The sequence below is a fragment of the Chlorocebus sabaeus genome, chromosome 26 (assembly GCF_047675955.1).
Source record: "Chlorocebus sabaeus isolate Y175 chromosome 26, mChlSab1.0.hap1, whole genome shotgun sequence".
Lineage (NCBI taxonomy): Eukaryota > Metazoa > Chordata > Mammalia > Primates > Cercopithecidae > Chlorocebus > Chlorocebus sabaeus.
Genome location: NC_132929.1, coordinates 3,565,109 through 3,587,560, shown reverse-complemented (window position 1 = coordinate 3,587,560; position 22,452 = coordinate 3,565,109). Strand labels below are relative to the sequence as shown.

The 22,452-nt window shown below is 59.0% G+C and overlaps 1 protein-coding gene and 13 non-coding genes across 25 annotated transcripts in view; all 14 read left to right on the top strand.

The window, feature by feature from the left end:
• LOC119619277 (uncharacterized) overlaps positions 1-1,926 on the top strand; it is a 146,305-nt gene extending 144,379 nt beyond the window's left edge. For 6 of the 12 annotated variants that reach the window (XR_012091408.1, XR_012091406.1, XR_012091410.1 and 3 more), the window contains 2 exons: positions 382-425; positions 1,761-1,925. The gene's annotated coding sequence lies outside the window, so the exon portion shown is untranslated. Of the gene's footprint in view, positions 1-381; positions 444-1,760 lie in introns of those variants that run through there. The other 6 variants (XR_012091411.1, XR_012091413.1, XR_012091412.1 and 3 more) reach the window with 2 other exon arrangements.
• Positions 57-138, top strand: LOC119619424 (small nucleolar RNA SNORD115). The gene has a single exon (XR_005235907.2). It is a non-coding gene; the product is annotated as a small nucleolar RNA SNORD115 (small nucleolar RNA).
• A 21-nt stretch (positions 1,927-1,947) lies between the features above and the next one.
• LOC119619573 (small nucleolar RNA SNORD115) lies at positions 1,948-2,029 on the top strand. Its single transcript, XR_005236036.2, has one exon. It is a non-coding gene; the product is annotated as a small nucleolar RNA SNORD115 (small nucleolar RNA).
• Positions 2,030-3,261: 1,232 nt separating this feature from the next.
• LOC119619558 (small nucleolar RNA SNORD115) lies at positions 3,262-3,343 on the top strand. The gene has a single exon (XR_005236021.1). It is a non-coding gene; the product is annotated as a small nucleolar RNA SNORD115 (small nucleolar RNA).
• A 1,818-nt stretch (positions 3,344-5,161) lies between these two features.
• On the top strand, positions 5,162-5,243 carry LOC119619566 (small nucleolar RNA SNORD115). The gene has a single exon (XR_005236029.2). It is a non-coding gene; the product is annotated as a small nucleolar RNA SNORD115 (small nucleolar RNA).
• Positions 5,244-7,062: 1,819 nt separating this feature from the next.
• LOC119619564 (small nucleolar RNA SNORD115) lies at positions 7,063-7,144 on the top strand. Its single transcript, XR_005236027.2, has one exon. It is a non-coding gene; the product is annotated as a small nucleolar RNA SNORD115 (small nucleolar RNA).
• A 1,784-nt stretch (positions 7,145-8,928) lies between these two features.
• Positions 8,929-9,010, top strand: LOC119619559 (small nucleolar RNA SNORD115). Its single transcript, XR_005236022.1, has one exon. It is a non-coding gene; the product is annotated as a small nucleolar RNA SNORD115 (small nucleolar RNA).
• A 1,816-nt stretch (positions 9,011-10,826) lies between these two features.
• On the top strand, positions 10,827-10,908 carry LOC119619557 (small nucleolar RNA SNORD115). The gene has a single exon (XR_005236020.1). It is a non-coding gene; the product is annotated as a small nucleolar RNA SNORD115 (small nucleolar RNA).
• Positions 10,909-12,738: 1,830 nt separating this feature from the next.
• On the top strand, positions 12,739-12,820 carry LOC119619565 (small nucleolar RNA SNORD115). Its single transcript, XR_005236028.1, has one exon. It is a non-coding gene; the product is annotated as a small nucleolar RNA SNORD115 (small nucleolar RNA).
• A 1,169-nt stretch (positions 12,821-13,989) lies between these two features.
• LOC119619561 (small nucleolar RNA SNORD115) lies at positions 13,990-14,071 on the top strand. Its single transcript, XR_005236024.1, has one exon. It is a non-coding gene; the product is annotated as a small nucleolar RNA SNORD115 (small nucleolar RNA).
• A 1,830-nt stretch (positions 14,072-15,901) lies between these two features.
• LOC119619560 (small nucleolar RNA SNORD115) lies at positions 15,902-15,983 on the top strand. The gene has a single exon (XR_005236023.1). It is a non-coding gene; the product is annotated as a small nucleolar RNA SNORD115 (small nucleolar RNA).
• Positions 15,984-17,827: 1,844 nt separating this feature from the next.
• Positions 17,828-17,908, top strand: LOC119619437 (small nucleolar RNA SNORD115). Its single transcript, XR_005235920.2, has one exon. It is a non-coding gene; the product is annotated as a small nucleolar RNA SNORD115 (small nucleolar RNA).
• A 1,734-nt stretch (positions 17,909-19,642) lies between these two features.
• LOC119619442 (small nucleolar RNA SNORD115) lies at positions 19,643-19,723 on the top strand. The gene has a single exon (XR_005235924.2). It is a non-coding gene; the product is annotated as a small nucleolar RNA SNORD115 (small nucleolar RNA).
• Positions 19,724-21,457: 1,734 nt separating this feature from the next.
• Positions 21,458-21,538, top strand: LOC119619460 (small nucleolar RNA SNORD115). Its single transcript, XR_012091579.1, has one exon. It is a non-coding gene; the product is annotated as a small nucleolar RNA SNORD115 (small nucleolar RNA).
• Positions 21,539-22,452: the final 914 nt, after the last annotated feature.

Here is a 22,452-nt window from a genome sequence, read left to right as displayed (position 1 = left end):
GTGAGCACATCCGGGTCCTGATGGATACATGCGCGGGGAGGGTTGTGCCCTGGGTTGGGTCGATGATGAGAACCTTATATTTTCTTGAAGAGAGGTGATGACTTAAAAATCATGCTCAATAGGATTACGCTGAGGCCCAGTCTAGGTGAGAATTTTGGAAGAGGATGCTGGGATCCAGAGGCCCCCGACAGGGCCCCTGTATTTTGGGCTACAGACCTAGAAGCCCTGAAGGGCATCTGGAGGGGGCCCAAGCCTGGCTCTGAGCTCCTCCATGAGGCAGTCCAGGCTCCCTGTGTGGGCATATGCTGGGGCTCTGGTTCCCTAGGGGCAGGGCATGTGGGTGGCTCCTCCCTGACCTGCATTCTCCCCTGTGTCTTTCAGTGAGCTCTTGCGCCCAGGCAGGGCCCTGGCGTTGACTGGCATAGGTGAGTGGATCCTGCTGGGGTCATGGGCCATGAGCCAGGCTGGTGGGGTTACCAAGGGTCAGCCTTTGGGACAGGAGGGTTTCCTTAGGGAGCCGACCTGACCTGAATCCCCACTGAGGAGGGCTAGGTTCTCCAGGAGGGCGGCTTCCTTGGGAATCTGACCCAAGGAGGATATATTCTCTAAAGCCTTGCAGCAGTGATGGTGGTCCAGGCAGCAAAGGATTCCTTCAACCCCACCCAGGGCAGTGCCCAGCTGAGACTCAGTGTGCAGGTCTGGCCTTGAGGACTGCCCAGGCCACATGAGGGGGTCCATAGGAGCTCCAGGGCACCACAGGGGTCACACAGGAGCTCTCCTTCCCCAGAGAGGGGTGAGCAATCCAGCCCATGGGGTCAGGCCTTTGGAGATTCAAGGAGTGGGCCCCACCTAGGACCCTGAATGGGACCGAGCCTTTGAGCAATGGGCCATCCCAGTGGTGCCTCTGAGCCTAGTGGGGGGCGATGCGGCTTCAAGGGGGTTGGGTCAAGGCTGAGCTCTGGCCGGTGCTTGGTAGTGCTGCAGGCTGGCCCTGGGACTCGCTGGCTTTGGGCAAAAGGGCCAGCCTGCATCCTGCTGGGGGTCACCCCTTCCCCGTGGGCAACTAGCGGAAAGGGTGGCATCCTTAGGTGTGAAGGCCCGCTGTCAAGGGTCTTGTCCTGGAAGTTTGCTTCCCAGGCTTCTTCTGATCCATGGACTCACCTCCAGGGTGGTGGGGTCTTGAGCCCGAGGAAAGGAGAAGATACCATGTGTTCCCCGATTGGCCGAATGTGGCTTGGCTCTGTGTTTGGGAGGTGTGTAGGGCATGGATGGGGACCCATCGGAGGACACATGTGGCCCGGGGCCCCAGGTTGCGATTTCCCATGCACACTTGGAGAGAAGGCTGGGTGGGTGCCCTCCACTCCCAGGCACAGGCTATGCAACTACCAGGTCTGCAGTGGCATGTGGCTTCCAGGTCAGCCTCCTTGGTTGGCCATGAGCAGGTCGGTTGCCCTGGCCTGTGCCCAGTGGTCTTGGAGTGGCCCAGGGGTCCTGCAGGGGAGCTGATGTGGGTAGTGGAGGTGCTTGTGGGGCCTGCAATAGAGCACAGCCCAGGTGTCTTGTGCGAGCTCGGTGACCCACCTGCCCTGTCCTAGGGTGCGGTGATGGGGAGGGCCAAGGGTCCCCTGTGTCCGCAATGGGTCAGTGTTCCCATCACATGGGTCCATGGAGGGAGAGCATGCATGAGCCAGCACCCCCCACCACCATCCCCCTATGGAGGCGTGAGGCCATGTTTGGACACATGTCCTCCTGTCCCCCAGACGGTGAGCCTGGAGGAAGACTTGCCTTGGGTCCACTGTCCCTGGGCCAATGTCCATCAGCCAGGTGCCCAGTCCCTGGTGCGCTGAAGCTCGGCCCTCCCTGGCACTCTGGTCTCCTGCGCTGAGCTGTGGTGAGCACATCCAGGTCCCGCTGGATGTTTGTGTCGGGAGGGGGGTGCCCTGGGTTGGGTCGATGATGAGAACCTTACAGTGTCCTGAAGAGAGGTGATGACTTAAAAATCATGCTCAATAGGATTACACTGAGGCCCAGCCTAGGTGAGAATTTTGGAAGAGGACACTGGGATCCCCGGCAGGAGGGATTTGGGGCTGGAGACCTGGAGATCCTGAAGGGTATCTGCAGGGGCCCAACCCTGCGTCTGCGCTTGTCTGTGAGGCAGCCCAGTTTCCCTGTGCGGGCTTGGTGTCAATGCTCTGGTTCCCTGAGGCGGGGCACGTGGGTGACTCATCCCTGAAGTCCCGTTCTCCCTTTGTGTCTTTCAGTGAGCTCTTCCGCCCAGGAGGACCCCTGGCCTTGAGTGGCATAGGTGAGTGGATCCTGCTGGGCTCATGGGCCATGGACCAGGCCACGTGGGACCACTGAGGGTCAGCCTTCAGGATGGGAGGGATTCCTCAGGGAGCCAACCTGAATCCCCACTGTGGAGGGATTGGTTCTCCAGGAGGGCCACCTCCTTGGGAATCTGACCCAAGGAGGACACCTTCCCTAAAGCCCTGCAGGAGTGACATTGGTCCAGGCAGGAAAGCGTTCCATTAGTCACACACAGGGCAGCTCCCAGCTGAGACTGGGTGCTAGGGTCTGGCCTTCAGGACTGCCCAGGCACATGAGGCTGGGTCCCAGGCTGCTATTTCCAGTGTGTGCTTGGAGAGGGAGCCCAGGTAGGCCCCCTCCCCGCGCAGGGGCAGGCTGTGCGTCTGCCAGGTCTGCAGCAGTGCCTGCCTTCAGAGCCAGCCTCCTTGGTGGGCCTGAGCTGGATAGTGGCCTTGGCCCCACCCAGGGGTCATGGTGCAGCCCTGGAATTGCAGGGGAGCCACCATGGGGAGTGGAAGTGCTGTAGGGGCCTGCAGTAGGACACAGCCTGGGCATCTTGCCCAAGCCCAGTGACCAGCCTGCCCTGTTTTCCAGGGTTCAGTGGCAGGGAAGACCAAGGGTCCCCTACGTCCATGACCAACACTGTTTCACATGGATCCCATCACCTGGGTCCATGGAGGGAAAGCATGTGTGAACTAGCACCCCCTGCCTCCTTTCCCGCATGGAGGCATGAGGTTCTGTTCAGACACTTTCCTCTGTCCCCCAGATGGTGACCTTGAAGGAGGACTTGCATTGGGCCCAATGGCCCAGGGCCAGTGTCTGTCAGCCAGGTGCCCAGCCCCTGCCGCACTGAAGTTTGGGCCCTTCCTGGCTCTCTGGTCTCTTGCACTGAGCTGTGGTGAGTCCATCTGGGTCCTGCTGGATGCATGTGTGGGGAGGGGGGTGCCCTGGGTTGGGTCAATGATGAGAACCTTATATTGTCCTGAAGAGAGGTGATGACTTAAAAATCATGCTCAATAGGATTACGCTGAGGCCCGGCCTAGGTGAGAATGTTGGAAGAGAATGCTGGGATCCTGAGATCCCTGGCAGAGCTACTGTATTTTGGGATGGAGATCTGGCGACCCTGAAGGGCACCTGGGGGGCCCAACCCTGTCTCTATACTCCTCCATGAGGCAGCCCAGGCTCCCTGTGCAGGCTTGCTGTTGGCACTGTGGTTCCCTGGGGTGGGACACATTGGTGGCAGCTCCCTGAGCCCCATGCTCCCTTTGTGTCTTTCAGTGAGCTCTTCCACCCAGGAGGGCCCCCTGGCATTGACTGGCATAGGTGAGTAGATCCAGCTGGCATCATGGGCCATGGGCCAGGCCGCGAGGGGTTGCCAAGGGTCAGCCTTCGGGAAAGAAGGGTTTCCTCGGGGAGCCAACCTGAATCCCCACTGGGAAGAGATGGGTTCTCCAGGAGGGTGGCTTCCTGGGGAACAGGAACCAAGGAGGAGGATGCCTTCCCTGAAGCCCTGCAGGGGTGATGGTGGTCCAGGCAGGAAAGGGTTCTTTTAGTTCTACCCGGGGCAGCTCCCAGCTGAGTCTCAGGGCTTGCATCTGGACTGTCCTGACTGTATGTGGGGGCTACAGGGGTTCTGGGGTGCCTTGGGGGTCACACAGGAGCTCTCTGTCCCTAGAGAAAGGTAAAGGTGGGTGATCAGGCCCATGGAGTTGAGCTGTGGAGATTCAAGGATCGCACCTGACACATGGCCCTGAATGGAACCCACCCTGTAGAGCAATGGGCCAACCCATGGGCCTCTTTGAGCCTGAAGGGGGTCAGTGCTGTTTCACTGGGGTTAGATCGAGGCTAAGCTCTGGCTGGCGCCTGGTGGTGCTGCAGTCCAGCCCTTGGACTCATGGGCTTTGGGCCAAGGGGGCATCCCACGTCCCACTGAAAGTCACCGCTTCCCTGTGGCTGGAAGTTATCCCTTCGCAGTGGGTTAGTGGCCTCCTGAAGTGGGAAGGCCCACTATTGAGGGTCTGGTCCTGGCAATTTGCTGCCCATGCTGCTTCTGAACCATGAAGACACCTCCAGTGTGGTGGGTCTTGGGCCCAAGGAAAGGAGAAGACACCGTGCCCTCCGATTAGTCCAGTGTGGCCAGGCTGTGTGTTTGCAAGGTGTGAGGGCATGGATGGAGACTTACCAGAGAAAGCACATGGCCCTGGGACCCCAGCTTGTGATTTCCAGTACGTGCTTGGATATGGCACATAGGTGGGTGCCCACCATGCACAGGGACTGGCTATGTGACTGCCAGCTCTGCAGCAGCATCAGGCATCCGGGCCAGTCTCCTTGGTTGACCATGAACTGGTTGGTGGCCCTGGCCTGTGCCCAGTAGTCCTGGGGTGACCCTGGTGTCATGCAGGGGAGCTGGCATGTGTAGTGGAGGTGCTTGTGTGGCCTGCAGTAGGATGCAGCCCTGGCTTGTAGCCTGAGCCCAGTGACCTGCCTGTCCTGTCGTTTCAGGGTTCAGTGGTGAAAAGAGCATCGGGTGCCCTGCGTCTGTATTCCACATGGATCTCATCATATGGTCCATGGAAGGCAAGCATCCCTGAGCTGGCACACCCCACCTTCTGCCCGCATGGAGGGGTGAGGTTGTGTTTGGACACTTGTCCTCTTCCTGTTCCTCGAGATGGTGACCCCGGATGAGGACTCGTGTTGGGCCCACTGTCCCCGGGCCAGTGTCCATCAGCCAGGTGCCTAGCCCCTGTTGCACTGAAGCTCTGGCCCTTCCTGTTGCATTGGTCTCTGCGTTGAGCTTGGGTGAGCCCATCCAGGTGCCATTGGATGCCTAAGCAGGGAGGGGGTGCCCTGGGTTGGGTTGATGATGAGAACCTTATATTGTTCTGAAGAGAGGTGATGACTTAAAAATCATGCTCAATAGGATTACGCTGAGGCCCAGCCTAGGTGAGAATTTTGGAAGAGGACACTAGAATCCTGAGGTCCCTGACAGGGCCACACTGTATTTTAGGCTGGAGACCTCGAGGCCCTAAAGGGCATCTCATGCAGGAGCCCAGCCCTGTCTGTGCTCCTCCATTAGGCACACCAGGCTTCGTGTGTGGGCTTGGTGTCTGTGCTCAGCTTCCCTGGGGGTGGGACACGTTGGCGGCTCCTTCCTAAGCCCCATTATCCTCGGTGTCTTTCAGTGAGCTCTTCTGCCCAGCACACCCCCTAGGATTGACCAGCATAGGTGAGTGGACACTGCTGGTGTCATGGGCCATGAGCCAAGCGGTGGGCAGTCCCCGAGGGTCAGCCCTCAGTTCACCTGGGTTTCCTCAGGAGCTGACCTGAAGTGACTGGGGATGTGTCCTCCAGCAGGGAGGCTTCCTTGGGAACTGGACACAAGGCAGAGGCCTTCTCTGAAGCCCTGCAGGGGTGGCAGTGGTCCAGGCAGGAAAGGGTTTTCTCAGCCCCACGCAGGGCAGTGCCCCGCTCAGACTTGGTGCTCGGGTCAGGCCTCTAGGATGGCCAGGACACATGAGGGGGGCAACAAGAGCTCTGGGGCCCCACGGGCATCTCATGGGGGCTCTCCAACCCTGGAGAAGGGCGGGCGATTCAATCCATGGGGTCGGGCCACGGAGATTCATGGTTGCAGCAAACCCATGACCCTCAATGGGACTGACCCTATAAGCAGTGGGCCCTCCCAGTGGCACCTCTTTGAGCCATCTGAGGGGCGGTGCTGTTTCTCTGAGGTTGGGTCAAGACTAGCTGTGGCCAGTGCCTGATGGTGGTCCAGTCTGTCTCTGGGACTCGTGGGCTTTGGGCCAAGGCTGTAGCCCGTATCCCACTGGGGGTCACCCCTTCCTTGTGGGCGAGTGGCGGTAATGGTGGCCTCCTGAGGTGGGAAGGTCCACAGTGGAAGGACCTTTCCTGGAAATTTGCAGTCCAGGCTGCTTCTCAGCCATTAGGACAACTCCAGAGGTCGGGGTCTTAGGCCCAAAGAAAGGAGAAGACACCATATGTCTCCCAGTTGGCTGAGTGTGGCCCCGCTCTGTGTGTGGGAGGTATTATGTGGGGCATGGATTGGGACCCACCAGAGAAAGCTTGTGGCCCTGGAGCCCCAGGCTGCAATTTCCAGTGGACCTTGAGGAAAGAAGGGTGGGTGCCCTCCATGCACAGGGCAGGCTGTGCAACTGCCAGGTAGGCAGCAGCACGTGGTGTCCGGGCCAGCGTCCTTGGTTCACCGTGAGCTGGTTGATGTCCATGGCCCCTGCCCAGGGGTCCAGGTGCTACCCGGGGTTGTGCAGGGGAGCTGGCATGGGCAATGGAGGTGCTCGAGGGGCCTGCAGTAGGGCATAGCCCAGGCATCTTGCCTGAACCCAGGAACCCACCTGCCCTGTCTTTCCATGGTTCAGTGGCTAGGAGGGCAAAGAGTCCCCCCCATCCATGACACATCAGTGTTTCCTATGAATCCTATCACATGGGTCCACAGAGAGAGAGCATGTGTGAGCTAGCACCTCCCACCCCCTTCCCCGCGTGGAGGCCCGAGCCCCTGGTTGGACACATGTCCTCCTCCTGTCCCCCCAGATGGTGACTGCAAAGGAAGACTTGCTTTGGGACCACTGGCCCCAGGCCAGTGTCCACCAGCCAGGTGTCCAGCCCTTGGTGCACTTAAGCTCAAGCCCTTCCTGGTGCCCTGGTCTCCTGCCCTGAGCTGTGGTGAGCAAGCACATCTGGGTCCAGCTGGATGCATGTGCGGGGAGGGGGGTGCCCTGCGTTGGGTCGATGATGAGAACCTTAAATTGTCCTGAAGAGAGGTGATGACTTAAAAATCATGCTCAATAGGATTACGCTGAGGCCCAGCCTAGGTGAGAATTTTGGAAGAGGATGCTGAGATGCCAAGATCCCTGGCAGGGCTGCTGTATTTTTGGGCTGGAGACCTGGAGTCCCTGAAGTTCATCTTGGGGTGTCCAACCCTATCTCTGTGCTCCTCCGTGAGGCAGCCCAGCTCCCTGTGTGGCCTTGGTGTCGGCCCTCTAGTTCCCTGGGGTTGAGGCACACTGGAGGCTCCTCCTTCCTGAGCCCCTGTTCTCCCCTGTGTCTGTGTCTTTCAGTGAGCTCTTCTGCCCAGGGGGACCCCTGGCCTTAAGTGGGATAGGTAAGTGGATCCTGCTGGGGTCATGGACCATGAGCAAGGTCGCTTTGGGTCACTGAGGGTCACCCTTCAGGCCACCAGGGATTCCTCAGGGAGCCCATCTGAAACCCACCGGGGATGGATGGTTTCTCCAGGAGAACAGCTTCCTTAGAAATTGGTCCCAAGAAGGATGCCTTCCCTGAAGCCGTGCAGAGATGACGGAGGTCCAAGCAGGAGAGGGTTCCTTCAACTCAATGCAGTGTATGTCCTAGCTGAGACTCAGCGCACAAGTCAGGCCTGGCGGGCTTTCCAGGCCGCATGAGGGGGTCCACAGGGTCTCTGGGGGCAATGGGTGTTATGCGGGAGCTCTCGGTCCCCGAGGCTTGCAGAGGGGCAGGGTGTGGGTGATTGGGCTTATGGAGTCAGTCCGTGAAGAGTCAAGGATCAGGCCTAACCCATGGCCCTGATGGGACTGACCTGTGGAGCAATGGGCCATCCCAGCAGTGCCTCCTTGAGCCTGGTGGGGGCGGTGTGGCCTCAGTGGGTTTGGGTCAAGACTGAGCTCTGGCCTTCACCTGGTGGTGCTGCAGGCTGGCCTTGGGAATCATGGGCTTTGGGTCAAGGGTGCAGCCTGCGTCCAGCTATAGGTCACCCCTCCCCGAAGTGGAGTGGCCGGAAGGATGGCAACCTGTGGTGGAAAGCACGCTGTCAAGGGTCCTGTGCCGGCAATTTGCTGCCCAGGCTGCTTCTAAGTCATGGGGTCACCTCCAGGGTGGCGGGTCTTGAGCCGAAGGAAAGGCAAGGACATCATGTGTCCCTGATTGATTGGGCATGGCCCGGCTCTGCGTTTGGAGGTATGCGGTGCATGAATGGGGACCCATCAGAGAAGGCACGTGGCCCCGGGGCTCCAGGATACGATTTCTGGTGTGAGCTTGTAGAGGGTGTCTGCAGTGGCACATGGCATTCAGGTCAGCCTACTTGGTTTGCTGTGAGCTGGCTGGTGGTCCCGGCCCTGCCCAGTGGTCCCGTTGTGGCACAGAGTCATGCGGGGGAGCTGGTGTGGGCAGTGGAAGTGCTCCAGGAGCCTGCAATAGGGTGCATCCTGGGCATCTTGCTCAAATCCTGTGACCTGCCTGCCCTGTCCTTTCAGGTTTCTGTGGCAAGGAGGGCCAAGGGTTCCCCGCGTTCTTAACCGTCACTGTTTATAGGGATCCCATCTCTTGAGTCCATGGAGGAAGAGCGTGTGTTAGCCAGCACCCCCTGCCCACTTTTGTGCATGGAGGCATGAGGCCGTGTCTCTACACCTGTCCTCCACCCCTCCAGATGGTGACCCCAGAGGAAGACATGCATTGGGTCTGCTGGCCCCGGGCCAGTGTCTCTCAGCCAGGTGCTCAGTCCCTGGTGAGCTGAAGCTCTGACCCTTCCTGGCACCCTGGTCTCCTGCACTGAACTGTGGTGAGCACATCCGGGTCCCTCTGGATACATGTGCAGGGAGGGGGGTGTACTGGGTTGGGTCAATGATGAGAACCTTATATTGTCCTGAAGAGAGATGATGACTTAAAAATCATGCTCAATAGGATTACGCTGAGGCCCAGCCAGGTGAGAATTTTGGAAGAGGATGCTGGGATCCCGAGCTCCCTGGCATGGCCACTGTATTTTAGGCAGGAGACCTTGAGGCTCTGGACAGCATCTCTGGGGGGCCCAACCCTGTCTCTGCGCTCCTCCTTGAGGCAGCCCAGGTTCCCTATGTGGGCTTGGGCTCCGGTTCCCTGAGCCCCCATTCTCCCTTGTGTCTTTCAGTGAGCTCATCTGGCTAGGTGGGGCCCCCAGGCATTGACTGGCATAGGTGAGTGATCCTGCTGGGGTCATGGGTCATCAGCAGCAAGGGGTCACCAAGGGTCAGCCTTTGAGACAGGAGGGTTTCCACGGGCAGCTGACCTGAATCCACACCAGGGAGGGGTGGGTGGTCCTCCTAGAGGGCTGCTTTTCTGGGAATCAGACCCAAGGAGGATGCCTTCCCTGCAGCCCTGTGGGGATGACGGTGGTCCAGGCAGGAAAGGCTTCCTTCAGTTTCACATAGGGGAGCTCCCAGCTGAGTCTCAGTGCATTGGTCTGGCCTTGACGACTGACCAGGCCACATGAGGGGGGCCACAGGGGCTTCAGGATGCCATAGGGTCACACAGGATCTCTCCATCCCCGGAGAAAGGTGGGCATAGGGCCCATGCATTCAAGCTGCAGAGATTCAAGAATCGCACACAAATTATTGCCCTGAATGGGACCAACCCTGTTGTGCAATGTGCCATCCCAGGGCGCCTCTTTGAGCCTGAAGGGGGCGGTGCTGTTTCCCTAGGTTTGGGTCAAGGCTGAGCTTTGACCGGTGCCTGGTGGTGCTATTGTCCAGTCATGGACTCGTTAGTTTTAGGCCAAGGGGTCAGCTCTGTGTCTAAAGGATCCCCTGTGCTGGGGATCTCCCCTTTCCTGTGGCTGGAAATCACCCCTTCCCCATTGGCAAGAGTCAGGAAGGGTGGCCTCTGAGGTGGAAGGCCTGCTGTCAAGGGTCTTGTCCCTAGAATATGGTGCCTATGCTGCTTCTGAGCCATGGGGTCACTTCCAGGGTAGCAGGTCTTGGGCCCAAGGAAAGGAGAAGTCACCATGTGTCCCCGATTAGCCAAGTGTGGCCCTGCTCTGTGTTTAGGAAGTGTGTGGGGCATGGATGGGGACCCACCAGAGAAAGCATGTGGCCCTGGGACCCCAGGTTGCGATTTCCAGTTCATGCTGGGGTAGGGCGCCTGGGTGGGTGCCCACAATGCACAGGGGCAGGCTATGTGACTTGCAGGTCTGCAGCAGCATCTGGCACCCGGGCCAGCCTCCTTGGTTGGCTGTGAGCTGAATGGTAGCCCTGGCCTATGCCCAGTACATCTGGTATGACCCTGGGGTCCTGTAGGGGAGCCAGCATGGGCAGTGGAGGTGCTCATGGGACCTGCAGTAGGACACAGCTGGGGCTTCTTGCCAGAGCCCAGTGACCCGCCTGCCCTGTCTTTCTGGGGTTCGGTGGCTGAGAGAGCATTGGGTGCCCTGAGTCCATGATGGGCCAGTGTTCTGCATGCATCCCATCACATGGGTCCATGGAGCGTGAGCATCCCCTCAGCCGACACACCCCACCTTCTGCCCCCATGGAGGGATGAGGTTGTGTTTGCACACCTGTCCTACTGTTTCCCCAGATGTTGAGCCCAGAGGAAGACTTTGCACTGGGCCCAATGGCCCCAGGTCAGCATCCGTCAGCCAGGTGCCCAGCCTCTGGTGCACTGAACTCAGGCCGTTCCTGGCACCCTGGTCTCCTGCATTGAGCTGTGGTGAGCACATCTGGATCCTGCTGGATGCATGTGTGGGGAGGGGGTTGCCCTGGGTTGGGTCAATGATGAGAACCTTATATTGTCCTGAAGAGAGGTGATGACTTAAAAATCATGCTCAATAGGATTACGCTGAGGCCCAGCCTAGGTGAGAGTTTTGGAAGAGGATGCTGGGATCCCGAGGTCCCCAGGAGAGCCCCTATATTTTTGGCTGGAGACCTGGAGGACGTGAAGGGCATCTTGGGGGTGCCCAACCCTGTCTCTGTGCTCCTCCATGAGGCAGCCTGGGCTCCCTGTGCGGGCTTGGTGTCGGCCCTCCAGTTCCCCAGGTTGAGGCACAGTGGAAGCTCCTTTCTGAGCCCTGTTCTCCCCTTGTGTCTTTCAGTGAGCTCTTCCACATGGGAGGGCCCCCTGGCATTGACTGGCATAGGTGAGTGGCTGGTATCATGGACCTTGAACAAGGCTGCATGGGGTCGCCAAGGGTCAGCCTTTGGGAAAGAAGGGTTTCCTCAGGGAGCCAACCTGAATCCCCACTGGGAAGAGTTGAGTTCTCCAGGAGGGTGGCTTCCTGGGAAACAGGAACCAAGGAGGATGCCTTCCCTGAAGACCTACAGGGGTGATGGTGGTCCAGTCAGGAGTTCCTTCAGTTCCACTCAGGGCAGCTCCCAGCTGACTCTTGGTGCTCGCGTCTGGACTCGAGGACTATCCTGGCTCTATGAGGGGGGCCACAGGAGCCCCGGGGTGCCATAGGGATCCCACAGGCGCTCTCTGTCCCTGGAGAAAGGTGGGTGATCGGGCCCATGGAGTTGAGCCTCTGAGATTCAATGATCGCATCTGACACATGGCCCTGAATGGGACCCCCCCGTTAAGCAATGGGCCATCCCATGGGCCTCTTCAAGCCTGAAGGGGGTTGGTGCTGTTTCACTGGGTTTACGTCAAGGCTGAGCTCTGGCTGGTGCCTGGTGGTGCTGCAGTCCAGCCCTTGGACTCATGGGCTTTGGGCCAAGGGTGCAGCCCGCATCCCGCTGGAAGTCACCCCTTCCCTGTGGCTGGAAGTTATCCCTTCCCAGTGGGCTAGTATCAGGAAGGGTGGCCTCCTGAAGTGGGAAGGCCCACTGTTGAGGGTCTGGTCCTGGCAATTTGCTGCCCATGCTGCTTCTGAGCCATGGAGTCACCAGTGTGGTGGGGTCTTGGGCCCGAGGAAAGGAGAAGACACTGTTCTCCCTGATTAGTCCAGTGCGACCAGGCTGTGTGTTTGCGAGGTGTGAGGGCATGGATGGAGACCCACCAGAGAAAGCCTGTGGCCCTGGGACCCCAGGTTGTGATTTCCAGTACGTGTTTAGATACAGCACGTGGGTGGGTGCCCACCATGCACAGGGACTGGCTATGTGACTGCCAGCTCTGCAGCAGCATCAGGCATCTGGGCCAGTCTCCTTGGTTGACCATGAACTGGTTGGTGGCCCTGGCCTGTGCCCAGTAGTCCTGGGGTGACCCTGGTGTCATGCAGGGGAGCTGGCATGTATAGTGGAGGTGTTTGTGTGGCCTGCAGTAGGATGCAGCCCTGGCTTGTAGCCTGAGCCCAGTGACCTGCCTATCCTGTCGTTTCAGGACTCAGTGGCAGAGAGAGCATCGGGTGCCCTGCGTCTGTGATGGGCCAGTATTCCACATGGATCTCATCACATGGTCCATGGAAGGCGAGCATCCCTGAGCTGGCACACCCCACCTTCTCCCCACGTGGAGGGGTGAGGTTGTGTTTGGACACTTGTCCTCTTCCTGTTCCTCGAGATGGTGACCCTAGATGAGGACTCGTGTTGAGCCCACTGTCCCCGGGCCAGTGTCCATCAGCCAGGTGCCTAGCCCCTGTTGCACTGAAGCTCTGGCCCTTCCTGTTGCCTTGGTCTCTGCGTTGAGCTTGGGTGAGCCCATCTGGGTGCCATTGGATGCCTAAGCAGGGAGGGGGTGCCCTGGGTTGGGTCGATGATGAGAACCTTATATTGTTCTGAAGAGAGGTGATGACTTAAAAATCATGCTCAATAGGATTACGCTGAGGCCCAGCCTAGGTGAGAATTTTGGAAGAGGATGCTGGGATCCCTAGGTCCCCAACAGGGCCACTGTGTTTTGGGCTGGAGACCTGGAGTCCTTGAAGGTCACCTGGAGGGGGCCCAAACCTGTCTCTACGTTCCTCCATGAAGCAGTCCAGGCTCTCTGTGCAAGCTTCGTGTCAGTACTCAGATTCCCCTGGGTGGTGCATGTGAGTGGCTCATCCCGGAGCCCCTTTTCTCCCCTTGTGTCTTTCAGTGAACTCTTTCACCCAGGAGGACCCCTGGCCTCGAGCGGCATGGGTGAGTGGATCCTACTAGGCTCATGGGCCATGGACCAGGCCACGTGGGGTCACTGAGGGTCAGCCTTCAGGACAGGAGGGATCTGACCCAAGGAAGACACCTTCCCTGAAGTGCTGCAGGAGTGACATTGGTCCAGGCAAGAAAGGGTTCCATTAGTCCCACACAGGGCAGCTCCCAGCTGAGACTGGGTGCTAGGGTCTGGCCTTGAGGACTGCCCAGGCCACATGAGGGTGGCCCCAGGCTGTGATTTTCGGTACGTGCTTGGAAAGAGAGTCTGTGCACCCTCCCCGTGCAGGGGCAGGCTGTGCGTCTGCCAGGTCTACAGTGGCGCCTAGCTTCAGAGCAAGCCTCCTTGGTTTGCCTGAGCTGGTTGGTGATCCTAGCTCCTACCCAGGGGTCACAATGCAGCCCAGGAAGTACAGGGAAGGTGGCTTGGACAGTGGAGGTGCTCCAGGGGCCTGCGGTAGGGCACAGCCTGGGCATCTTGCTTGAGCCTAGTTACTCGGCTATCCTGTCCTTCCAGGGTTCAGTGGTGGGTACAAGGGTTCCCTGGGTCCATAACTGCCCCTGTTTCACATGGATCCCATCACATGAGTCCATGGAGGTAGAGCATGTGTAGCCAGCAGCCCCTCCCCGCTTTCCTGCATGGAATCTTAATACCTTGTTTGGACACCTTTCCCCTGTCCCTCCAGATGGTGAGCACAGAGGAAGAATTGCATTGAGCCCTTTGGCCCCGGACCAGTGTCTGTCAACCACATGCTCAGCCTTCCGTGTGCTAAAGCTTAGGTCCTTCCTGTCATCCTGGTCTCCTGCACTGAGGTGTGGTGAGCCCATCCAGGTCCCTCTGGATGTGTGAGTGGGGATGGGGGTGTCCTGGATTGGGTCGATGATGAGAACCTTATATTGTCCTGAAGAGAGGTGATGACTTAAAAATCATGCTCAATAGGATTACGCTGAGGCCCAACTTAGGTGAGAATTTTGAAAGAGGACGCTGGGAATCACAAGGTCCCCGGCAGGACCACTGTATTTTAGGCTGGAGACCTCGAGGCCCTGAAGGGCATCTCATGGAGGGGTGCCCAACCCTGTCTGTGCTCCTTCATTAGGCACACCAGGCTTCCTGTGTGGGCTTGGTGTCCACACTCAGCTTCCCCGGGGGTGGGACACATTGGCGGCTCCTTCCTGAGTCAAATTCTCCTCAGTGTCTTTCAGTGAGCTCTTCCCACCAGCAGACCCCCTGGGATTGACTGGCATAGGTGAGTGGACACTGCTGGTGTCATGTGCCATAAGCCAAGCAGCGTGGGGTCCCCAAAGGTCAGCCCTCAGGCCACCTGGGTTTCCTCAGGAGCAGATCTGAATCCTGACTGGGGATGTGTTCTCCAAGAGGGCGGCTTCCTTGGGAATTGGACACAAGGCAGAGGCCTTCTCTGAAGCTCTGCAGGGGTGGCAGTGGTCCAGGCAGGAAAGGGTTTCCTCAGCCCCATGCAGGGCAGTGCCCAGCTCAGACTTGGTGCTCGGGTCAGGCCTCTAGGATGGCCAGGCCACATGACGGGGGCCACAAGGGCTCTGGGGCACCACGGGCATCTCACAGGGGCTCTCCAACCCCAGAGAAGGGTGGGCAATTTGGCCCGTTGGGTCAGGCCATGGAGATTCAAGGATTGCACCAAACCCATGACCCTCAATGGCACCGACCCTGTTAAGCAATGGGCCCTCCCAGTAACACCTCTTTGAGCCATGTCGGGGTGGCGCTGTTTCTCTGAGGTAGGGTCAAGACTAGCTCCGGCCATTCGCTGATGGTGGTGCAATCCAGCCATGAGACTCGTGGGCTTTGGGCCAAGGGTGCAGCCCGTGTCCCGCTGAGGGGTCACCCCATCCTTAGGGGTGAGTGGCGGGAAGGGTATCCTCCTGAGGTGGGAAAGCCTGCTGTGGAAGGAACTTTCCTGGAAATTTGCACTCCAGGCTGCTTCTGAGCCATGAGGTCACCTCCAGGGTGGCAGGGTCTTGGGCCCAAAGAAAAGAGAAGACACCATATGTCTCCTGATTGGCTGAGTGTGGCTCTGCTCTGTGTGTGGGAGGTGTTGTGTGGGGCATGGATTGGGACCCACCAGAGAAAGCTCGTGGCCCTGGAGCCCCAGGCTGCGATTTCCAGCGCACCTTGAGGAGAGGCCTGGGCGCTTGCCCTCCATGCACAGGGCAGGCTGTGCAACTTCCGGGTTGGCAGTGGCGCATGGCATCCGGGCCAGCGTCCTTGGTTCGCTGTGAGCTGGTTGGTGTCCCTGGCCCCTGCCCAGGGGTCCCAGTGCTGCCCGGGGTCATGAGGGAAGCCAGCATGGGCGAGGGAGGTGCTCGAGAGGCCTGCAGTAGAGGGCACAGCCCAGGTGTCTTGCCCAAGCCCAGGAATCTGTCGGCCCTGTCCTTCCATGGTTCAGTGGCTGGGGGGCAAAGGGTCCCCCACGTCTGAGACACATCAGTGCATCAGTGTTTCACATGGATCTCATCACATGGATCCACAGAGAGAGAGCAAGCGTGACCTGGCATCCTCCACCCCCTTCCCTGTCTGGAGGCCTGAGCCCCTGGTTGGACACATGTCCTCCTCCCGTCCCCCTAGGTGGTGACCCCAGAGGAAGACTTGCCTTTGGGTCGCTGGCCCCAGGCCGGTGGTCATCATCCAGGTGCCCAACTTTGGTGCACTGAAGTTCAGGCCCTTCCTGGCACCCTGGTCTCCTGCACTGAGCTATGGTGAGCACATCTGGGTCCCACTGGATGCGTGTGTGGGGAGGGGGGTGCCCTGGGTTGGGTCGATGATGAGAACCTTATATTGTCCTGAAGAGAGGTGATGACTTAAAAATCATGCTCAATAGGATTACGCTGAGGCCCAGACTAGGGGAGAATTTTGGAAGAGGATGCTGGGATCCCATGATCCTAGCAGGGCCACAGTATTTTGGACTGGAGACCTGGAGGCCCTGAAGGGCATCTCAGGGATGCCCAACCCTGTCTCTGCACTCATCCTTGAGGCAGCCCCGGCTCCCTGTGTGGGCTTGGTGTCGGCCCTTCAGTTCCCCAGGGGCGGCGCATATTGGAGGCTCCTTCCTGAGCCCTGGTTCTCCCGTGTGTCTTTCAGTGAACTCTTCTGTCCACACGAGCCCCTGGCCTTGAATGGGATAGGTAAGTGGATCCTGCTGGGGCCATGGGCCATGAGCCAGGCAGCTTTGGGTCACTGAGGGTCACCCTTCAGGCCAAGAGGGATTCCTCAGGGACCCAACCTGAAACCACCAGGGATGGATGGTTTCTCCAGGAGGGCAGCTTCCTTGAAAATCTGTCCCTAGAAGGACACATTCCCTGGAGCTATGCAGAAATGATGGAAGTCCAGGCAGGAAAGGGTTCCTTCAACCCAACGCAGTGCATGTCCTAGCTGAGACTCATTGCACGAGTCAGGCCTGAAGGACTTCCCAGGCCACATGAGGGGGTCTGCAGTATCTCCGGGGGCCACAGGTGTTATGCAGGAGCTCTTGGTGCCCGAGGCTTGTGGAGGGGTAGGGTGAGGGTGATCAGGCTTATGGAGTCGGGCTGTGAAGATTCAAGGATTGGTCCCAACCCATGGCCCAGAATGGACCGACCCTGTTGAGCAATTGGCCATCCCAGCAGTGCCTCCTTGAGCCTGGTTGGGGCGGTGTGGCCTCAGTGGGGTTGGGTCAAGGCTGACCTCTCGCCTTCACCTGGTGGTGCTGCAGACTGGCCCTGGGAATCGTGGGCTTTGGGCCAAGGGTGCAGCCCACAGCCCGCTAAAGATCACCCCTCGTTGAAGTGGAGTGGACAGAAGAGTGGGATCGTGTTGGGGAAGTCCCACTGTAAAGGGTCCTGTCCTGGCAATTTGCTGCCCAGGATGCTTCTGAGACATGGGGTCACCACCAGGGTGGCATGTTTTTGAGCCGAAAGAAAGGAGAGGACATCATATGTCCCCTGATTGGCCGAATGTGGCCTGGCTCTGTGTTTGGGAGGTGTGTGGCACATGAATGGGGACCCACCAGAGAAGGCACATGGCCCTAGGGACCCAGGATGTGATTTCCTGTGTGAGCTTGTAGAGGTTACCTGGATGGGTACATTCCACGCCCAGGGCCAGGCTGTGTGAGTGCCAGGCCTGCCGTGGCACATGGCATCCAGGCCAGCCTCCTTGGTTTGCCATGAGCTGGTTGGCCCTGACCCATGCCCAGTGGTCCTGGTGCGGCCCTGGGGTCATGTGGGGGAACTGGTGTCAGCAGGGGAAGTCGTCTCTGGACCTGCCATAGGAGAGCCCATGGTAGGGTGCGGCCCGGGGGTTCTGGTCTGAGCACAGTGACCCACCTGCCCTGTCCTTCCAGGGTTTGGCGATGGGGAGGATCAAGGGTCCCCTGTGTTCATGATGAGTCTGTGTTCCCCACGGATCCCATCACATGGGTCCATGGAGGGCAAGGATGGGTGAGCTGGCACCCCCAGCATACTTCCCTGTGTGGAGTGGTGAGGCTGTTTGGACCCATGTCTTCCACCTGCCCCCTCAGATGGTGAGCCCCAAGGAAGAATTGCTTTGGGCCTCCTTGCCCCAGGCCAGTGTCCATCAGCCAGGTGCCCAGCCCCCGGTGCACTGAAGCTCAGACCCTCCTGGTGTCCCGGTCTCCTGCACTGAGCTGTGGTGAGCCCATCTGGGTTCCTGTGATGCCTGTGCGGGGAGGGGGTTGCCCTGGGTTGGGTCGATGATGAGAACCTTATATTGTCTGAAGAGAGGTGATGACATAAAAATCATGCTCAATAGGATTACGCTGAGGCCCAGCCTGGGTGAGAATTTTGGAAGAGGATGCTGGGAAACATGAGTTCCCTGTGAGGTCCACTGTATTTTTTGGGCTAGAGACCTGGAGGCTCTGAGGGCATCTGGAGGGTGCCCAACCCTGTCTCTGTGCTCCTCCATGAGGCAGCCCAGGCTCACTATGTGGGCTTGGTGTTGGCCCTCCCCTTACCTGGGGGCAGGGTACTTTGGTGGCTCCTTCCTGAGCCCCCATTCTCCCCTGTGTCTTTCAGTGAGCTCTTCTGCCCAGCAGACTCCTGGCATTGACCAGCATAGGTGAGTGGATCCTGGCGGCATCATGGGTGATGAGTCAGGCTGCGTGTGGGGTTACCAAGTATTAGCCTTCAGGCAGGAGGGTTTCCTCAGGGAGTCGACCTGAATTTCCACTGTGGAGAGATGGGTTTGTCCTCTAGGAAGGCGGCTTCCTGGGGAATCAGACCCGAGACGATGCCTTCCCTGAAGCCCTGCAGGGGTGACAGTGGTCCAGTCTGGAAAGGGTTCCTTTAGTCTCACGCAGGGCAGCTTCAAGCTGACACGTGGTGTGTGAGTCTGTCCCTTCCCCAGAGAGGGGTGGGCAGTTGGGCCCGTGGGGTCAGGCTGTGGAGATTAAAGGATCACACCCCACTCATGGCCCTGAATGCGAATGACCCTGTTGAGCAATGGGCCACCCCAGTGGCACCTCCTGGAACCTAGTGGGTGGCAGCTTGGCTTCAACTGGTTGGGTCAAGGCTGAGCCATGGCTGGTGCTTCATGGTGCTCCAGGCCAGCCCTGGAATCATGGGCTTTGGGTCAAGGGTGCAGCCCGCCTGCTGCTGGGGGTCACCCTTTCTTCGAGGTCAATGGTGGGAAGGGTTGCGTCCCGAGGTTGGAAGGCCCCCTCATGAGGGACCTGTCCCAGGAATTTGTTGCCCAGGCTGCTTCTGAGCCATGGGGTCACCTCCAGGGTGGCAGGGTCTTGGGCCCAAGGAAAGGAGGGGGCACCTTGTGGCTCCTGATTGGCCAAGTGTGGTCCAGCTCTGTGTTTGACAGGGGTCTGGGATGTGGATGAGGACCCAGCAGAGAAAGCATGTGGCCCTGGACCCCAGGCTGCGATTTCTGGTGCGTGCTTGGAGAGGGAGCCTGGGTGGGTGTCCTCCCTGTACTGGGGCAGGCTGTGGGACTGCCAGGTCAGCGGCAGTGCCTGGCATCCAGGCCAGCCTCCTTGGTTGGCCGTGAGCTGGTTGGTGACCTTGGACCCTGCCCAGGGGTTCTGTTGTTGTCCAGAGTCATGCAGTGGAGCCACCGTAGGTAGTGGAGGTGCTGCAGGGGCTGCTGGCACAGCCTGGGCATCTTGCCTGAACCCAGTCTCTCGCCTACTCTGTCCTTTGAGGGTTTGGTGGCAGAGAGGGCCAAGGGTTCCCTGGGTCCATGACTGTCATTATTTCATATAGATCCCATCACATGGGTCCATGGAGGGAGAGCATGTGAGCACCAGCACCCCCTCCTCGCTTTCCCGCACAGAGGTGCGAAGCCCCGTTTCGACATCTGTCCCCTGTCCCTCCAGATGGTGACCCCAGAGGAAGACTTGCGTTGTGCCCACTGGACCCAGGCCAGTGGCCAGTTGCCAAGCCCCTGTTGAGCTAAAGCTCAGGCCCTCCTGGGCCCTGGTCTCCTGCATTGAGCTTGGTGAGCACATCTTGGTCCTGCTGGATACCTGTGTGGGGAGGGGGTGCCCTGGGTTGGGTCAATGATGAGAACCTTATATTGTCTGAAGAGAGGTGATGACTTAAAAATCATGCTCAATAGGATTACGCTGAGGCCCATCCTGGGTGAGAATTTTGGAAGAGGATGCTGGGAAACATGAGTTCCCTGTGAGGTCCACTGTATTTTTTGGGCTAGAGACCTGGAGGCTCTGAGGGCATCTGGAGGGTGCCCAACCCTGTCTCTGTGCTCCTCCATGAGGCAGCCCAGGCTCACTATGTGGGCTTGGTGTCAGCCCTCCCCTTACCTGGGGGCAGGGTACTTTGGTGGCTCCTTCCTGAGCCCCCATTCTCCCCTGTGTCTTTCAGTGAGCTCTTCTGCCCAGCAGACTCCTGGCATTGACCAGCATAGGTGAGTGGATCCTGGCGGCATCATGGGTGATGAGTCAGGCTGCGTGTGGGGTTACCAAGTATTAGCCTTCAGGCAGGAGGGTTTCCTCAGGGAGTTGACCTGAATTTCCACTGTGGAGAGATGGGTTTGTCCTCTAGGAAGGCGGCTTCCTGGGGAATCAGACCCGAGACGATGCCTTCCCTGAAGCCCTGCAGGGGTGACAGTGGTCCAGTCTGGAAAGGGTTCCTTTAGTCTCACGCAGGGCAGCTTCAAGCTGACACGTGGTGTGTGAGTCTGTCCCTTCCCCAGAGAGGGGTGGGCAGTTGGGCCCGTGGGGTCAGGCTGTGGAGATTAAAGGATCACACCCCACTCATGGCCCTGAATGCGAATGACCCTGTTGAGCAATGGGCCACCCCAGTGGCACCTCCTGGAACCTAGTGGGTGGCAGCTTGGCTTCAACTGGTTGGGTCAAGGCTGAGCCATGGCTGGTGCTTCATGGTGCTCCAGGCCAGCCCTGGAATCATGGGCTTTGGGTCAAGGGTGCAGCCCGCCTGCTGCTGGGGGTCACCCTTTCTTCGAGGTCAATGGTGGGAAGGGTTGCGTCCCGAGGTTGGAAGGCCCCCTCATGAGGGACCTGTCCCAGGAATTTGTTGCCCAGGCTGCTTCTGAGCCATGGGGTCACCTCCAGGGTGGCAGGGTCTTGGGCCCAAGGAAAGGAGGGGGCACCTTGTGGCTCCTGATTGGCCAAGTGTGGTCCAGCTCTGTGTTTGACAGGGGTCTGGGATGTGGATGAGGACCCAGCAGAGAAAGCATGTGGCCCTGGACCCCAGGCTGCGATTTCTGGTGTGTGCTTGGAGAGGGAGCCTGGGTGGGTGTCCTCCCTGTACTGGGGCAGGTTGTGGGACTGCCAGGTCAGCGGCAGTGCCTGGCATCCAGGCCAGCCTCCTTGGTTGGCCGTGAGCTGGTTGGTGACCTTGGACCCTGCCCAGGGGTTCTGTTGTTGTCCAGAGTCATGCAGTGGAGCAACCATAGGCAGTGGAGGTGCTGCAGGGGCTGCTGGCACAGCCTGGGCATCTTGCCTGAACCAAGTCTCTCGCCTACTCTGTCCTTTGAGGGTTTGGTGGCAGAGAGGGCCAAGGGTTCCCTGGGTCCATGACTGTCATTATTTCATATAGATCCCATCACATGGGTCCATGGAGGGAGAGCATGTGAGCACCAGCACCCCCTCCTCACTTTCCCGCACAGAGGCGTGAAGCCCCGTTTCGACATCTGTCCCCTGTCCCTCCAGATGGTGACCCCAGAGGAATACTTGTGTTGTGCCCACTGGACCCAGGCCAGTGGCCAGTTGCCAAGCCGCTGTTGAGCTGAAGCTCAGGCCCTCCTGGGCCCTGGTCTCCTGCATTGAGCTTGGTGAGCACATTTTGGTCCTGCTGGATACCTGTGTGGGGAGGGGGTGCCCTGGGTTGGGTCGATGATGAGAACCTTATATTGTCTGAAGAGAGGTGATGACATAAAAATCATGCTCAATAGGATTACGCTGAGGCCCAGCCTGGGTGAGAATTTTGGAAGAGGATGCTGGGAATTACGAGTTCCCTGTGAGGTCCACTGTAATTTTTGGGCTAGAGACCTGGAGGCTCTGAGGGCATCTGGAGGGTGCCCAACCCTGTCTCTGTGCTCCTCCATGAGGCAGCCCAGGCTCACTATGTGGGCTTGGTGTCGGCCCTCCCCTTACCTGGGGGCAGGGTACTTTGGTGGCTCCTTCCTGAGCCCCCATTCTCCCCTGTGTCTTTCAGTGAGCTCTTCTGCCCAGCAGACTCCTGGCATTGACCAGCATAGGTGAGTGGATCCTGGTGGCATCATGGGTGATGAGTCAGGCTGCGTGGGGTCACCAAGTATTAGCCTTCAGGCAGGAGGGTTTCCTCAGGGAGTCGACCTGAATTTCCACTGTGGAGAGATGGGTTTGTCCTCCAGGAGGGTGGCTTCCTGGGGAATCAGACCCAAGACGATGCCTTCCCTGAAGCCCTGCAGGGGTGACAGTGGTCCAGTCTTGAAAAGGTTCCTCAGTCTCATGCAGGGCAGCTCCCAGCTGACACTTGGTGTACGAGTCTTTCCTCGAACACTGCCCAAGACAAATGAGCGGGACAGCAGAGGTTCTGGGGTGGGACAGGGATTACACGGGGACTCTCCCTTCCCAAAGAGGGGTGGGCAATCAGGCCCATGGGGTCAGGTTGTGGAGATTCAAGGATCATGCCCACTCATGGCACTAAGTGCGAATGACCCTGTTGAGCAATGGGCCACCCCAGTGGCGCCTCCATAAGCCTGGTGGTTGGCGACTCGGCTTCAACTGGTTGGGTCAAGGCTGAGCCATGGATCATGCTTTGTCGTGCTGTAGGCCGACCCTGGGACTCATGGGCTTTGGGTCAAGGATGCAGCCCGCCTGCTGCTGGGGGTCACCCCTTA